Genomic DNA, 18,671 nt, shown 5'->3' on the forward strand with positions numbered 1-18,671 from the left:
TGCTAATCTTCTTTAAATACTAACTTTGGACTTCATTGACTATTTTTTTGTTGTTGCTCTTTGGTTCATTTATATTCATACTAATCATTATCGTTTCCTTTGACTAGTTTTGTATTTTGTTCTTTTTCTAATCTCTTAAGGTGTGACATTAGATTGTTGTAGTTCAGTCACTAAATCATCTCCAACTCTATGCAACCCCAGGGACTGCAGCATGCCAGCTTTGTTTGTCTGCACTGGCTCCTGAAGTTTGCTCAAATTCTTGTCCATTGAGTCAGTGATGCTATCTAACTATCTCATCCTCTGCCACCCACTTCTTTTGCCTTCAGTCTTTTCCAGTGAGTCAGCTCTTGGCATCAGGTGACCAAAGTATTGGAGCTTCAGCTTCAGCGTCTGTCCTTCCAGTGAATTTCAGAGTTGATTTCTTTTAGGATTGACTGGTTTTATCTTGCTGTCCAAGGGACTCTCAAGAGTCTTTTCCAGCACCACAATTCAAAAGCATTGATTCTTTGGCGCTCAGCCTTTTTTATTGTCCAACTTTCACATCCATACATAACCACTGGAAAAATCATAGCTTTGACTATGTGGACCTTTGTTGGCAAAGTGATGTCTCTGCCTTTTACTACACTGCCTAGAAGCTTTCCTTCCAAGGAGCAGGTGTCTTTTAATTTCTTGGCTGCAGTCACCATTTGCAGTGATTTTGGAGCCCAAGAAAATAAAATCTCTCTCTGCTTCCACATTTTCCCCTTCTATTTGCCCTGAAGTAACGGAACCAGATGCCATGATCTTAGATTTTTGAACATTGAGTTTTAAGCTAGCTTTTTCACTCTTTTCTTTCACCCTCATCAAGAGGCTCTTTAGTTCCCCTTTGATTTCTGCCGTTGGAGTGATATCATCTGCATATCTGAGGTTGATATTTCTTCTGTTGATATTTCTCCCGGCAGTTTTGTTTCCAGCTTGTGAATCATTCAGCCCAACATTTCTCATGATGTACTCTGTAGAAACGTTAAATAAGCAGGGTGACAATATACAGCCTTGTTGTAATCCTTTCCCAATTTTGAACCACTGAGTTGTTTCATTTAAGGTTCTAACTGTTGTTTCTTGACCTGCATACAGGTTTCTCAGGAGACAGGTAAGGTGGTCCGTTATTGCCATCTCTTTAAGAATTTTCCACAGTTGTGATCCACATAGGCAAAAGCTTTAGTGTAATCAATGAAGCAGAGTAGATGTTTTTCTACTTGCTTTCTCCATGATCCAGTGAATGTTGGCAGTCTAATCTCTTGTTCCTCTCTCTCTCTGAAACCCAACTTATACATCTGGAGGTTCTCAGTTCTTGTACTCATGAAGCCTAGCTTGAAGGATTTTGAGCATTACCTTGCTAGCATGTGAAATGAATGTAATTGTATGATAGTCTGAACATTCTTTGGCATTGCCTTTCTTTGGGATTGGAATGAAAAGTTGACCTTTTTCTAGTCCTGTGGCTTAGTTTTCCAAATTTGCTGATATGTTGAGTGCAGCACTTTAATAGCACCATCATTTAGAATTTTAAGTAGCTCCATTGGAATCCATCAGCTCCACTAGCTTTGTTCATAGCAAGAGCAAGTAAAAATGCCACAAAGCTTTCCTAGCATTTTAAGGTTGTTTTTTTGCCTGATTCAGCTGTCTCATGGTTGCTGTAAATCTTTAACTGTTTTCCAGAGTTCTGACAAAGTTGATTCTGACAGTTCTACTTGTTTTTCCTTGTTTCTCTGGAGGGATGGGAGCTCAGAGCTGCTTCCATTATTTTGTAATGTCCTGGCCCCTGATTTACTTTTATAATTTGCTTTTGTCTCTTTGACCACTGTTATGTACAAATAGTTTTATTTATGTTTCTTTTTTCTTCATCTGGTAGACAGAGATGATAGTATCTGTTCCTTGAGGTAAATTTAACTTCTCTGATTCTTGAGATGCTCTTTGTAAGCTGAGGATACTCTCCTTTTCTCTCCTCTTTTCTCTGTCCCCAGGTTCTTAAGAAAATCAAAGAAGAAATTAAACATGAAAGTATTTTTAAGTTAGTTTCATTATATAATCTGTTGATGTGGAACTTTATCAATGCTTGTTTTCTTTTTCTAATTGAAATATAAGTCATCAAGAACCATTAAGTAGAAGTAAATTAGGCTAGGAGCTCTGTGAAGCTATTCTCGGTTACACATATTTTGTCAGCAGATAATAGTTATAGCAAAACATGCATATTTGTTGGATCACTGCAGACTAAAATCCCCTTGAGCCATGAAAGAAAAGGAAGAAAACTAGGAAAAGGTCATATTATTAAACTTTTTTCAATCTTTTGTAATCAAATTTCACTTTAAACATTGCCAGTTACCAGTGTTAAAGCATAGACTGTTTAAAAATCTGTATTCTGTTCCCAGAGATTATTCTTAATTGCCTATTTTTTTTTATATTGTATAAATTTACATTTTCCTGACACAAGACTCAAAGACAGTCTGTCAGCCATTTGAAACTATTATCCTCTTAAAGGAAAACACAATAGGAATGAGTATATGGGCTGTAGACATATTTTGTATAAAATCAACTTTGCTGTCTGATAATAGTATATTAGTTTATGTTATTTAAAAGATACCTTGTATACAAATGAAAGGTATGATGTACTCTATGGAAAAATATATATCTTCACATTCCTTTTAAGTTCTACTTAATGTACTTTTTCAGTTCAGTTTCGCTCAGTCGTGTCCAACTCTTTGTGATCCCATGGACTGCAGCATGCCAGGCTTCCCTGTCCATCACCAGCTCCTGGAATCTACTCAGACTCATGTCCATTGAGTCAGTGATGCCATCCAACGATCTCAGCCTCTGTCATCCCCTTCTCCTCCCGCCTTCAATCTTTCCCAGCATCAGGGTCTTTTCCAGTGAGTCAGTTCTTCTCATCAGGTGGCCAAAGTATTGGAGTTTCAGCTTCAGCATCAGTCCTTCCAATGAATATTCAGTACTGATTTCCTTTAGGATGAACTGGTTTGATCTCCTTGCAGTCCAAGTGACTCCCAAGAATCTTCTCCAACACCACAGTTCAAAAGCATCAATTCTTCTGTGCTCAGCTTTCTTTATAGTCCAACTCTCACATTCAGACATGACTACTGGAAAAACCATAGCTTTGACTAGATGGACCTTTGTCAGCAAAGTATTGTCTCTGCTTTTTAATATGCTGTCTAGGTTTGTCATAACTTTTCTTCCAAGGAGCAAGTGTCCTTTAATTTCATGGCTGCAGTCACCATCTGCAGTCATTTTGGAGACCAAGAAGATAAAGTCTGTCACTGTTTCCATTGCTTCCCATCTATTTGCCATAAAGTGATGGATCAGATGCCATGATCTTAGTTTTTTGAATGTTGAGTTTTAGGCCAACTTTTTCACTCTTCCCTTCACCTTCTTCAAGTGGCTCTTTAGTTCCTCTTTGCTTTCTGCCTTAAGGGTGGTATCATCAGCGTATCTGAAGTTATTGATATTTCTTTTGGCAATCATAGCTATTTGTAAGGCCTCCTCAGATAGCCATTTTGCCTTTTTGCATTTCTCTTTGTTGGGGATGATCTTTATCACTGCCTCCTGTACAATGTCATGAACCTCCGTCCATAGTTCTTCAGGCACTCTGTCTATCAGATCTAATCTCTTGAATCTGTTTGTCACTTGCACTGTATAATCGTAAGAGATTTGATTTAGGTCATACCTGAATGGTTTAGTGGTTTTCCCTACTTTCTTCAGTTTAATGGCAATAAGGAGTTCATGATCTTAGCCACAATCAGCTCCCGGTCTTGGTTTTGCTGACTGTATAGAGCTTCTCCATCTTTGGCTGCAAAGAATATAATCAATCTGATTTCAGTATTGATCATCTGGTGATGTCCATGTGTAGAGTCTTCTCTTTTGTTGTTGGAATAGGGTGTTTGCTATGACCAATGTGTTTTCTTGGCAAAACTCTGTTAAACTTTGCCCTACTTCATTTTGTACTCCAAGACCAAATTTGCCTGTTATTCCAGGTATTTCTTGACTTCCTACTTTTGCATTCCAATCACCTATAATGAAAAGGACATCTCTTTTGGGTATTAGTTCTAGAAGGTCTTGTAGGTCTTCATAGAACGTTGAACTTCAATTTCTTCAGCATTGCTGGTTGTGGCATAGACTTCCATTACCATGATATTGAATGGTTTGCCTTGGAAAGGAACAGTGATCATTCTGTCATTTTTGAGATTGCATCCAAGTACTGCATTTTGGACTCTTTTGTTGACTATGATGGCTACCTCATTTCTTCTAAGGGATTCTTGCCCACAATAGTAGGTATAATGGTCATCTGAGTTAAATTCACCCATTCCAGTCCATTTTAGTTCACTGATTCCTAAAATGTCGATGTTCACTCTTGACGTCTCCTGTTTGACCACTTCCAATTTGCCTTGATTCATGGACCTTACATTCCAGGTTCCTATGCAGTATTGCTCTTTACAGCATAGGACTTTACTTCATCACCAAGTCACATCCACAACTGGGTGTTGTTTTTGCTTTGACTCCATCTCTTCATTCTTTCTGGAGTTATTTCTCCACTCCTCTCCAGTAGCATATTGGGCACCTACCGACCTGGGGAATTCATCTTTCAGTGTCCTAACTTTTTGCCTTTTCATGCTGTTCCTGGGGTTCTCAAGGCAGGAAAGGTGAAGTGGTTTGCCATTCCCTTCTCCAGTGGAGCACGTTTTGTCAGAACTTGCCTCCATGACCCGTCTGTCTTGGGTGGTCCTATACGGCATGGCTCATGGTTTCATTGAGTTAGACAAGGCTGTGGTCCATGTGATCTGATTAGTTAGTTTTCTGTGATTGTGGTTTTCATTCTGTCAGCCCTCTGATGGAGAAGGTTAAGAGGCTTATGGAAGCTTCCTGATGGAAATCTGGGTCAGTCTCTTGTGGGGTCACTGCTCCTTTCTCTTGGGTCCTGGCACACACAAGGTTTGTGCCCTCCAAAAGTCTGTTTCCCCAGTCCTGTGTAAGTTCTGGCGGCTTTATGGTGGTGTTAATGGTGACCTCTTCCAAGAGGGCTTATGCCATACCCAAGTCACCCAGAGCCCCTGCCCCTGCCGAAGTCCACTGCTGACTCACACCTCCTCAGGAGACACTCAAACACTGTTTTATCTCAGTCTCTGTGGGGTCTCTGGGTCCTGGTGCACGGAAGGTATATTTGAGCCCTCTGAGCGTCTCTGGCGGGTGTGGGGTTTGGTAAACGTGATTTTGCCCCTTCTACTGTCTTGCTGGGGCTTCTCCTTTGCCCTTGGACGTGGGTGTCTCCTCAGAGTTGCTCCAGTGGCTCCAGCACTGTGCGGCCACCGCTCCAGCGCTGCACATAATGTACTAGTATGATTCTGCAATGTTAAAACGCCCTTATCACATAATGACTGCAGTACTTATAATGTTTGACATTTTATGGTCTTGATTGTTTTTTATAAAACGTTATTTTATGTAGAAATACAGAGTTATTTAATAGATATTCTTAACCATATTCAGTGTCTGAATATCTCTAATGAATGTTAGGTGATCCTTTGCAGGACTTCCCTCTCTTATGCCATATAGTTAGTTAAATATTTGAGTTTCATTTCTATTTACTTGTAACACATTGACAGACATTTGTGTACTCTATTACATGTGAAATGTTGATTTGAGCATGCTGTGCTATTTTTAAAATATTAAATGTGAGAGCTTTAGTTTCCTGTTTTGGTAATATCTAAAAAATTTGCTCAAATTAGCCAACATATGACCATTTCTTAAAATTTGCAGAGTATATTGATTTATACTAGCATAAAAACTGATTTTCTCCTGATTCCTTAAGAATTGCAAAATCTCCTAAGAATTACAAAACTACAAATTGTCTAAGTTCTGGTAAAGCCAGGCACTTCAGTTTTGGTTTCTAGCACTAATAATTTTTTATGAGGAATTACCTCTGATTTTCTGACTTGTGCTGAGAACCATTTTATTATCTTAACTATTCATAGAAAAAAATAAATAATGAGGAGTTAAGGAGTTTTCACACAAACATAGCTATTCTTCACTGTGAAAGACTAAATCTTTAGAAAATTTTTACTGTAAATACAATTATAACAGTTTCCCAAAGCCAATAAAATAAGTATTTGGTCACCTAATGAAAAATTCAGTTATTGCAATTAAGGCGCTAATGTGAAGATATGAATCAGAGTATTAAAGCTACTAAGTACCACTTAATAGCATCCTTTAGGCTCAAGTGCTTTCACTCACCAGGTCTCAGCAGTATTCTTTCTTGTTCAAGGTAAACCTCTTTAGAAATAAGGGGATTTCCAAAACAATAGCCATCTACTATGTTCAGAAATGTTTTCTGAGACATAGGTAGCATTTCTGTGTTTTAAAAAATCCATTTTCTGAATCTATAATGTATCATGAAAAACTCATTATTATGTGAGAAAAGAATCTGGTACTTTGACTTATGTTTAGAGCTGTTTGCCAGGAAAAAGATGATCTTTTTTTTTCTTTATATAATTGACTTATATATGTTTTAAGTGTACAACATAGTGATTCGATATTTTTATCGATTGTACTTCATATAAAGTTATAAAATATTGGGTATATTCCCTGTGTTGTGTATTACATTCTTGTGATCTTCCTCCAGGGGATCTTCCCGATCCAGGGATGGAACATGCGTATCCTGCATTTGCAGGTGGATTCTTTCCTGCTAAGCCAGCAGGAAAGCCCTAACATTGTCCTGGTTGTCTCTTAAATTGTCCACATTATTTATTCTTTTTTATGTTCCACTTCTGTGATTTTCACTACTTTTTCCTTCACTTCAGTAATCCATTCCTCTTTATCATTTAATCTACTGTTGATTCCTTCCAGTGCGTGTTTTTTTTTCTTCATCTGTTTAATTCTTCTTTATATTTTCTAGTTCTTTATTAGACTTCTCACAGTTCTCATCCATTTTTCTCCTCAGTTTATTGAGCATCTTTATGATCAGTACCCTGAACTCTTTTGGATAGATTGCTTTCTTCCACTCTGCATAATTCTTCTGAGGTTTTATCTTGTTTCTTCTTTTGGAACATAATCTTCTGTTGTCTCATTGTGTCTAATTCTGGTTTTATTTCTATGTATTATGTAGGTTGGTGACATTTCCTGATCTTGGAGAAGTGGTCTTACCAGGAAATGTCCCGTGAGGCTCAGCAGCATGCTCCTCTCTGGTTACAGAGTCTATGCCTCAGGGCCTCTCCCATACTAGGTTGTGCGGGCTCTTCTGTTGAGGAGGGGTGACTCCGTGGGTGTGCTGGCAGACAGTACCGTCCCCTTGCCTGTTGGCTGCCAGGCCCTGTCTTGTGTACAGGCTGCCAGTTGCGGGTGGGTGTGCCGTTTCCTAGCGCAGCTGGTGGTGCTGCCTTGGGGGCACTGGGGAATTGCTGGCCCACTGATGGGCACGGCCCAGCCCTCAGGTGCCTGTCTGCAGGGCCCTGGGAGGTCCTGCAGCCCCTGCCCGTCTGCTGCTGGGAAGAGTTGGATCTTGGCGTGGTTGGCTTGCTTTATTTGTTTAGGAGCAGTGAGATAAGATGATTTCTAATGTTCCCTTCCGGTTTTAGGGTTCTGTGTTACTACCCTTACCGTACTACCTATGCCATCTTTACCCACTATTCCTCTCATTTATTTTACAAAACATAGAAAACATAGAAACATAGAAAATGTATTTTCAGTAACCACATGTAGAATTCATTTTCAGTGTATCTTTAAAAGATGGGGTTGAATTCCCTTGGTATTTATTTTATATCATTTCAAGTAAAATTATCTTCAGTTCCACAAAACATTAGGTTTTATAAATGGAGGCCAGTCAGGAACAAAATATATCATGAATGGGGGCTTCTCTGGTGGATCAGCAGTTAAGAATCTGCCTGCAACGCAGGAGACGCAGGTTTGATCCCTGGGTCAGGAAGATCCCCTGGAGGAGGAAATGGCAATCCACTCTGGTATCCTTGCTTGGGAAATCCTATGGACGGAGGAGCCTGGTGGGCTATATAGTCCATGGAGTAGCAAAAAAGTCAAACATGACTGAGTGACTAAGTAACAACAGCAACAAATATCATGAATGATCTTAGTTTGTATTTTACTTCTTTTTTACTTTTGCTGACTCATTATGGCAGGTCCACCTCAAAGCATGATCTAGAGATAAAAGAGTATCATCTGGCTTGTTTTATGAACTCTGGAATGACAGGTAAAAACAATTTTTCTACCAAAAGGTAGAATTCAGGAAAACAACAAGGCTTCTTTCTTTCTTTAATCTTTTAAAGTAATAAAATAAGAAACCTTAATGTTTAATTATAAAGAAGTTTTATAGTTTATTAAAGCCGGTTTTGCAAAATTAAACTTTAAAAACTTATGATTTTCAAAATAAGTCATATGAAACTGATTAAAACATGTTTTTATTTAAAATATTATACCAGCATGTGCAAAGGCATAACGCATTGCTAAAAAATGTAGTCTGGAAGCAAATCAGTATACTGAAAATAAGGCTATAATTTTTTAAATAAAAGGAAAACATTTTCTTTACACATGAAGTTTTTGGTCCAAATGGTATTAACCCACTGACTGACTAATCTATTGAGACATTCTATTCCAGAAAAACTTCAGTTTTGGTAAAAATTGATTGCATTAGCACATTACTTATGATAATGGGCATAGATTATTTTTCTTCCCAAAGTGATGCTGTGGTTTTGCTTTTGGAAGAGAGTGCAAGTTTTCTGTACTTAAGTATTAAAAATGCTTCTTAAAAACTTGAAATTGTTATGCATTAAACCAGAACTCTTGGAGTTTTATTCAGATTTTACTGCTTATAGTCACTGGTCCCCTGAGTAGATATTTTATGAACCTGTTTTTACTTGCTGGAAAATAGAATTTTCCATAATTAAGAAAAACATCAGTTATTTTATCCACTTGACTTTGTCTTTTCTTGTTATTGTTTGCTTTAGAGATTTATCTAAGTTGTCAACATGATTCAGATTCCAGTGTATGAAATTGAACTTTTGAGAAGGTGCTTTGAAAGGAAAAATAAATATCTTACAAAATATCTAGCTTTGGGTGTGTCTACTTCTGTTTGAATTTCTTGTTTTCCTTTGCATTTATAGCTTTACCCCATTATAGTATGTATCTTTGGGTATAAAACTGGTTAACACGTTGAGAGTTCAGCATATGATACAGAGGATAATAAAATCTCAAAGCAATTTTCAAGCATACCTATTTATGAAAATATGAATATTTTAATTTTAAATAATGTCTTTTTTAAAAAACAATTTTAAAAATTTGTTTTTGGCTGTGCTGGATCATCATTTCTGCTCGTGCTTTTCTCTAGTTGTGGTGAGCGGGGGCTACTCTAGTTGGATTGTTCTCATTGTGTTTTGGCTTCTTTGTTCTCATTGCATTTTGGCTTCTCTTTTCGTGGAGCCACTAGTTTGAGGGCGCAGGCTTCAGTAGTTGCAGCTCCCAGGCTCTAGAACACAGGCTCAATAGTTTTGGAGCAAGCTGCTCTGTGGCGTTTGGAGTCTTCCTCGATCAGGGATCGAACCTGTGTCTCCTGTACTGGCAGGCAGATTCTTTACCACTGAGCCACCAGGGAAGCCCGAAATAATGTCATTTTACACTCTACATTATGCCCATCTTTGTCATTATTGTAGACATCTTCTGATTTCCAGGAAACCTTCCTGTCTTCCTCTAAATGATGTACACAGCCTGTCTTCCATTTACTCTTCTGTCATCTTCCTCCACAGCTTCATAATTTGTGGTGATAACTCTTTTCATGTCCTGTATATTTTTACTTGACAACTATTTTCATGACCATTCTTTGGATCCTTAAATAACAAGAATGTTGATTTAGTTTAAAAAGTTTTTTACCCTCTACTTACAAGTTCAGATGATTTTTTTTTTAAAACAATGGTTGTTTAGTGAATAGATATTTATCTTGCTATCAAGAAACATATCTCAAAGAGAATATGTAATGTGTATAAAGAGCCATGATGCTTACAAGAGAGGCAGAGATAAAGTGCTGTGCAAATTCAGAGTATGAGGAAGTAATTCTACCTGATCAATTTAGAGGACTAAATTTAAATTGGAGGATTAAACAGCATTAAAAATGTTGCTAAATAATTTAAACATAGAGAAGTACAGAGAATAAATAAATATAATTCTGCTACCCAGAATTAACAGGTATTATTTTTCAGAAGTCTAACATCTCTCTCCCTTTGAACAGAACAAAGACCTTTTAGAATGCTTTAATCTTAGACGTCCCATTCTATTATCCTTTATTTTTTTGTTAGCATTTTGTGGTGGCGGTGGTAAGTGTTTTTCACTCTTTACCTCTCATATCCTGCTCTTCCCACTGGAAAGATGCTCTTCCCAGTTTTCATCTTGCTGAAATATCTTTCTAATTTTTGCTCTTCCCAAAAATTGCTCTCCCCAATTTTCATCTTGCTATCTCCTTTAGTGCTTCTTTCACGTTTCCATCTTTTTAAGCTCTGCTAAATTCTTTGTGTTTTCCACATGTGTGGAATTCCAGTTTACTTGCTTTCTGTCTGTCTGTGGATAATCAGCCACTTAATCTGTCCATTGATGCTTTTGTTCCACATATTGCTGTTGGAGTTTTTTAAAAGAGAACACATATTCTTTTTATGTTTTTCTTGTCTTAAGGCATTATTTCTTTCTTCATCTCTTTTGGCATGAAATATGCTTCCTTTATTGTTTCTTTCAGTTTCTCTTAGCTGCGTGTTTGAGTGTTAGTCTTGCCATTGGTTGTTTGTGTCTTCTGACTTTTTATAAATGAGCTTCATTTCTTCTTTTTTAACTACGAACTCTTTTTAGTGGGAGTCGCTTTCCTGTGAGCCATGGATTGTGGAAGCATGCTGATGCAGAGATTCACATCTACTTCTGCCAAAGTCCTATTGGCTTCACTGAATCTGGACCAATTACTGTTCTTAATTTCCTGGGGGTAAAGTAGACTTGGGTATTATGATTTCTCATGTATGAATTATTTTTGGCTAGTGCCCCTAACAACTGTCCCAGGCCAATAAGCAGAATTTCCCTGTAAGTTGTTTTACAGATGGGATGGACAGCATTTTGTGCATTCAGTTTATGTGGAGGGAACCAAGCCAAGTTCCAGCTTCCTACCTCTAACAAGGACTACAGCCTGTCATCTGTTCCGGTGTAGATGTCAGATCACTGGGACCCAGCACTTTCCTGATCTTCAGCTTCTGCTTATGTTCTGACTTTGTGTTCCACTGTAATTTCTGGCACTTGAGCATTTTCTTGCTTTTAAACTTAGTTGTTTATTTTATTTTCATTTGTTGTAGTATATATTCTTTGTGTACATATTTCTTTGTTGCACGGGGAAGCTTCTCACGTCTCTGTTCAGAATTGAGGGATTGATATTTGAACCATGGCTTTGGAAGACAGGCAGTGGGGAGGTCATCCCAAAATAATGAAGCAGCCTAAACGAAGGGCTTCCCTGGTGGCTCAGAGGTTAAAGCGTCTGCCTGCAATGCGGGAGACCCAGGTTCCATCCCTGGGTCAGGAAGATCCCCTGGAGAAGGAAATGGCAACCTACTCCAGTATTCTTGCCTGGAGAATCCCATGGACGGAGGAGCCTGATAGGCTACATAGTCCACGGGGTTGCAAAGAATTGGACTCGACTGAGCAACTTCACTTTCACTTTCACTTTCTTTCTGAACAAAGGTATGGTGTGAGTGGACCATACTGGAAATAGGGAGCTCATGAGCTAAGAGACTTTTAGCAGTAGTCCATGAAAGAGATACAAGGAGTGGAAATAAGGTAATCACAGTGGCAGTGAAGATTATGTGAGAGGTATATAGATGTTTGTAGAGAGATACTGTGATACAGATTTCTCATTCGTATGAGGGAGAAAGAGGATCCAAAATGACATTAGGACTACACTGAAACTATTAAGAGGAATAAGAGACACACGGGTAGGTTTATAAAGGAAGATGCGTTCAATTATGAAAATATTAAATTTCTAGTGTGAGACACAAACACAAGGACACAAGGGCAAAGGATAGAACCACAGGAGTTAGTATTTAGAACAAAGGTGGTGAGTGAAGCCGTGCGTTTCAGAGATGGAATCCAGAGTGGAAGAAGAGGAAGTCAGTCAAAAAGGAAACTAGTAAATTAGGAAGCAGGTTGAAGAAGAGAAATTTGGGGACTCAAGTGTCAAAGCAGTTAGAGGAGTGGTCCAAATTACAGGTATTGTTATGGAAACCAGAGGCGGAGAGCATTCCACAGCTGGAGGCTGAATCCAGATGTAGAGAGAGTGGAGGAAGATGTTGAGGAGGCCAAGGACAGAGAAAGGGTCTGTTCATAGGAGTGGGGTATGAAGAATACGAGGAAGAAAAGGTAGTGAGGGTGGAAATAATATAGCAATTTAACTTTTGAAATAAAATATTTTAGGGTATGAATAGGATTTATGAAATATAGATCTGCACATATGTTTGTGAATATATAAATGTATTATATATATTATATATGTATGCATGTAAAATTTTCCTATTTGTCTTTTAACATAAGTAGGTATTAGCCTCATTGGGTAACTCTATTACCCTGTGATAAAAGAATAACAAGCAGGAACACTCTAATTTGTCTTATTTATTTAAGATTTATTTATTTTTGTTTTGTTTTGGCTGTGCTTTATGGCATGTGGGATCTTAGTTCCCAGAACAAGGATTGAACCTGCATACCCTACAAGGGAAGTGCCAAGTCCTAACCACTGGACCACCATGGAAGGTTCCCTAATTTGTCTAATTTAAAAAATCAAAACCAAAACCTCCACTTGGGTCTTCATAATTGGGGTATAGTAAAAAGGGGAGGAAATAAGGCAATATTGTTATTTTTGGAGTAGATATGAGAGCCGATAAAGGTTTCTGTTAGAAAGAAGTACATGTTGATTAGTGGAAGGTAAAGACTTTGGAAATTTGGGCTGTGAAAGGCCTATTCCTTATGAAAGCTTACTTTGTATTAATAGTGTCAAAGAATATGTAGGTTGACATGGACCCTGTACTTTATCAAATGTCTTTTCTGTGTTATATGCTTTACATATATATATTTTTTGTTTAACATTTAAAAAATAATATGAGGTATTATTTTCTCCCTTTTATGGGGAAAAAAAGAGATGAGGTTTGAAAAATAAAAGAACTTTCCAAGTCATATTAGTAATTGTCCAAGGAGGGATGCAAACCCAAATGCATCTATTTCTAAACTTTTTGTCCTTTCTACTAAACCGTGATATCTTTATATATTTATGTGGTACAGGGATGAAGAGGGAAGTGGTACAGGGGAGAAGACTGACATGGTTTTATATTTAACTTAAGAGTCTGTAGTCGGCAGAAAACCACAGCAATGGGGAGAGTTTCCCTTTTGCAAACTTAGGAGGGTACTTAATGCGGAGAGGAATTGAATTTGGTTTTTCCATCTAGGCTGTTAGCCTTAGTACCATCCCAGTATGTTTCATACTAATAAAGAAATAGAAATTTGCTGCATTATTTTGGGGAAAAATTCCAGATGGTCAGGGCTTTGGCTGAAGTCTCATTGACCACTTAACTGATTTCATTCATCCCTTTGTTTCTGCTGCTTTAGTAGATCAGCTTTTTAACCACTGATCAATACTTAGCCCTACTGTTTATATATGTAATCTTCAAATAGTTTTTCCAGATAAATCTGATTTACTTTCTTATCTTAAATTAATGTATTGACTTAGCATGGAAATCAGGAGGGAGTTCACTAGAACAGTGGAAAGAATAACATGAATGTAGTGTGTTTTGGTATTATATATACTTTAAGACAGATTATTATCATTAACATGAATTATTACAAATAGAATCAAAGTGGCTATAATTAGTAATATTTGGTGAAATCAAGGTCAACTAGAGATGGTTTAGTGTTTCCAGGTAGATTGTTGACTGGATTAATGGCAGCTATGGTTGTGACTAGATTTTTGCACCACTCTTTTTCAAATGAAATATTTCATACATAGAAATTATATAGTATATATACTTTACAAAGACTAATAATAAAACATTTGCTGAATTGTTTCCATTCTCATTGCTTCTCTCCCCTCTACTCCTTCAAGTGTTGTATTTTGAATTCTACTTATTAACTTACGAGATGGAGCATAATCAATGCTGTTAAAACTACCTGCGTGCATTTCTCTTACTCTCACTGTGGTTCCACCTAACATCAGAGATTTCAGTCACCCTGAATACGACAATTATCTTTTTAACAATTTGTCCACTCTCCTATCAGTATTCACTTGGGCTATTCCTATTATTCTTTTGCTGTAAGAAACACTACTGCTATAAGTACTATGAGTAGGCCCCTTGGAGCTCCTAGATGGAGAAATCTATTAGGTTTCCTCCTTTTGCTATTATTATCTCCTTAAAATTACAAAAAGGGAGAGGCACAAGTAGCAGGTTCTAACTCTTTTCCAAGTGACTTATATATCTCGTGCATCTATCTTCTTTGTAAGTCTAAGGGAAGAGAGTGTATGGGGCACACAGAAGTAATGTGTGCCCTGTGGCTTATTCAGCATAATTTTATGTTGACCTGTAAAATTAACCACCACAGCTTCTTTTGTCATACAGTTTTATACTGTAGTCCTCTAGGCCTTTGCCTCAGTCCTTTCCCTTCTCATTCTGTCTCCTCTCCTTAAATATTAAGTATTCACTCTTATGGTTTCAAATACCTTCTTCATACTGATAACTCCCAAATTGTGTTCATTCCCTAAGTTTATTCTTAGTACTTGACCCATATATCCAGCTACTGCTCTGTATCTCAGCTCATGTATTTCTTATATATAATCAGTTCAGACTCAAGTCCAAAATTAAACTCATGGTTTTTCCCTTCTCTCTTGTCCCACTGCAATTTGCTTCTCCTCCAGTTTTCCATTATCTCTGTGAGGGCATCTTTCTTTTTCTACATGACTAGAGAGCTGGAAATTGACTAGACAATTGGAAGTCCTTCCCTTTCCATTCTCCCGTATTCAGTTGATGTTTAAATATCTCTTGAACTAGTGCGTGCTGTACACTCAGTCACTCAGTTGTGTTTGACTCTTTGCAACCCCCCTACCCCGCACCCTGGACTATAGCCTGCCAGGCTTCTCTGTCCATGGAATTTTCCAGGCAAGAATACTGGAGCGGGTTGCTATTTCCTCCTCCAAGGCATCTTCCTGACCCAGGGATCAGACCCCGTCTTCTGCCTCTCCTGCATTGGCAGCATAATCTTTACCACAGAGCCAGGAGGGAAACCGCTTGAACTCGTGCTTTCCTTTATTTCCACTCTAATCCAGGCACCGCTTCTCAAGCCTGGAATAGAGAAGCATTCTCATAAGGAGTGTCTCTACAGTTAACTTCTGCTTCTCTAATCCACTGTGCTGCCAAACTAGCCTATTTAGATAGCCCGCTTCCTAACAACTTTTCAGTGGTTTCCCATTGCTCTTTGAATAAAATTCACAGTTCTTAACATTTCCATAAGGCCTTGTTTTAGATACTTTCTGCCTACATCTTTAGTCTCATCCTGAGCTGGAGTGACGTTTTCCTTGTATTCTCAATATGTGCCGTGACTCGTTACTGCTTCACCTAAGTTCTTCCTCTGCTGGCCTATTTCTCTACTCCTTTTGCCTTGCTTACTAATGCTTCCTCATCCTTTGGATCCAAGCTTAACTCTAATTTCGTTTTCTAAACTTGTTCATGTTGGTTTCCCTTTCTTTCCACACCCATAGAGCCATGTCTTTCTTTTTCATGATATTTACCATCTTTTTTTTTTTTTTTCCTACTGAATTACAAGTTTTATGAGAGCATGGAGTCTTTGCTGTCTATTTTATTCTCAGAGTTGCTTCAAAACCTGGCAAATAGTAGATACTGAGTAATTTTTTTGTTTGTTTTCTTAAGAATGAGTGAGCTGCATGCATGTGAATTTTTCCCTTTTTACCTGCCCCACACTTGGAGAAAAATTACTCTTTCTTCTTTCATAAAGATGTGATAAAACTTCCAGCACACATCTGTTACTAGCATGAAAATCATAGTAAAACATTACATTAGACAAAACTAGAATGGGCTATATCTTCTATGTTTTCAAGTAGTTTACACACAAATTAAGGAAATACTGCTTTCACTATGTAGCTATATTAATTTTCAGCAATAGATACCTTTACTTAAAATAACTAATGTGTTCTTTCAGTTCAGTTCAGTTCTGTTGCTCAGTCATGTCCAACTCTTTGTGACCCCATGGACTGCAGCATGCCAGACTTACCTGTGCATCACCAACTCCCGGAGCTTGCTCAGACTCATGTACATTGAGTTGGTGATGCCATTCAACCATCTCATCCTCTATCACCCCCTTTCCCTCCTGCCTAAATTTTTCCTAGCTTCAGGGTCTTTCCCGATAAGTCAGTTCTTCGCATCAGGTGGCCAGAGTATTGGAGCTTTAGCTTTAGTATCAGTCCTTCCAATGAATATTCAGGACTGATTTCCTTTGGTTTGATCTCCTTGCAGTCCAAGGGACTCTCTAGAATCTTCTCCAACACCACAGTTCAAAAGCATCAATTTTTTGGCACTCAGCTTTCTTTATAGTCCAACTGTCACATCCATACATAACTAATGGAAAAATCATAGCTTAGACTATATGGACCTTTGTTGGTAAAGTAATGTCTCTGTTTTTTAATATGCTGTCTAGGTTGGTCATAGTTTTCTTCCAAGGAGCAAGTGTTTTTTAATTTCATGGCTGCAGTCACTATCTGCAGCGATTTTGGAGCCCAAGAAAATAAACTCTGTTATGTTTCCATAGTTTCCTCATCTATTTGCCATGAAATGTTGGGACTGGATGCCATGATCTAAGTTTTTTGAATGTTGAGCCTTAAGTTTTAAATGTGTGTTCTTTGATAGTAATAAATTGTATAATTTATTTCAGTTATGATTCAGAAAGACTAGCCTGAGCAATCTGTAATTATCTCTTACTTGGGCACCTTGTAGCTTTTAGCTCCCAAATCTGAGCTTTGTTGTTCATGTGGTCTAAATGTCTGGAATAATTTGTCACTTGATTCCCAGTTATATTAGTATAAACCAGAGATCAGCTTTAATAAGTTTATTTAAGTTACTGTCTAGATAATAAAGTGAAGAATAGATAATAAAGATAATAAAGTGAATCATGACTATGGAAGTTGTTATATTTTTGGTTGGAGTTCATGAAGCCACATGTTTTTATGACCAGACGGCCCTCATAATTATGGAGTTATTCTGACTTGTAGCGCTTTCTCCATTTATCTTAGAATATATACAGTCATCAGTTTTTCTCTGTGGACATTTCCTCTGTTACTCTGACATTGTGATTGGATTAGGACACCTGAGCACTAACTTCAGTTTTTAGAATGTTTCTGCATTTTAGTGATAATTGTCTGAGCATATTATTGCTCTGATTGTTTTTAAATCTCGAGATAGACTTTAGGTTGTTAAGGTAAATCTTTTAAAGCTTTGTCTGAATTTCTTATAAGAGCTCTTGGTCTTGACAGCTGAGATTTGTTGGCTGATCTCTTTTAATGGTAGTTTCGAGTTTTGTAGGCTGGGAGGCAGAACTACTTGGAACTGGTCTTTTTAATGTACGATGGCTTTAAATGCAGACTTTAAAAAATGGGCCACCTTGTAAAAAGAAAGTCTTAGTCTCTAGAGTTTATTCATTCCTTTTCTTAGTTTGAACCAGTCCAAGTTTATAACTCAGTAGAGTTAAAAAGTTGGACTTTTTTTTTCAAATCTCTGTAGGACCTAGTAATTTGAGGAGGAGGAAACTAATATGAGCTTCATATTTTCATTTTAATTTAAATTCTAAGATTCTTTGATTCTCTGGAGCCAAAGCATTTCAAGGGTTTTCATGAGGGAGTTATGACTGGAGGGAAAGAGTGCTGCCTCTTGGTTCTGAGTGACAACCCCTGCCCTCTGCCCTTAGCTGAGAACTCAAAGAACTGTGGCATGGCACTAAAATGAGCCGAGTCCTAGATTTCAGCCATATGGTCAGTATAGGACTTTTAAAGGAAGGGAAATAGTAAAAGAGTAATTTCAGAGGAGCTCTCTTATGTTAAAGAACTGAGAAAATGGAGTCTTTCTGAAGCTAAGTGTAAATTATACCACCTTCTCGGAGCAAAAGCTGCTAAATGTAACAGAAGAAAATGACAGTGTAGGAAATCAAAGTTCAGGAACAGACTTTCAAGGGTGATTTTCTAATGCTTAATCCTTACTCCCCTCTCAGGATCCATCCCCTCCTTTTCCTCCCCCTTCTCCACAGTCGGTTTGAAAGAGATTTTGATGGGTAATCGCAAAGGAAGGCACCTTTAAATGTAGTGTAAATGAAGGCATAAGATGCCCTTTGTATAGAAATTATCGTAGACATGCTTTTGGAAACATACTTTTTTTATTAGCCTTATTTAAGAAAATAATCAAAAGTATGATTTTTAAATCTTTGAATTTAGTCTGCTTTCAGTAAAAATAAGGTATAGGTACCAAAATAAGCAAACCTCCTTTTTTTCTTTCCTGGTTTCTGCTTATAAGATTTACAGGTATTTAAAATAAACCCATGAAAAATAGAAATACTGTCCTGGGATTGGCTAAATA

General features: G+C 37.7%; 1 protein-coding gene across 5 annotated transcripts in view; it reads left to right on the forward strand.

Annotated features, from left to right (window-relative positions):
• The window catches only part of MNAT1 (MNAT1 component of CDK activating kinase), a 198,328-nt gene that overhangs the window by 175,516 nt on the left and 4,141 nt on the right, over positions 1–18,671 (forward strand). The window lies entirely within an intron of this gene.

Source organism: Muntiacus reevesi, chromosome 7 (assembly GCF_963930625.1).
Source record: "Muntiacus reevesi chromosome 7, mMunRee1.1, whole genome shotgun sequence".
Classification (NCBI taxonomy): domain Eukaryota; kingdom Metazoa; phylum Chordata; class Mammalia; order Artiodactyla; family Cervidae; genus Muntiacus; species Muntiacus reevesi.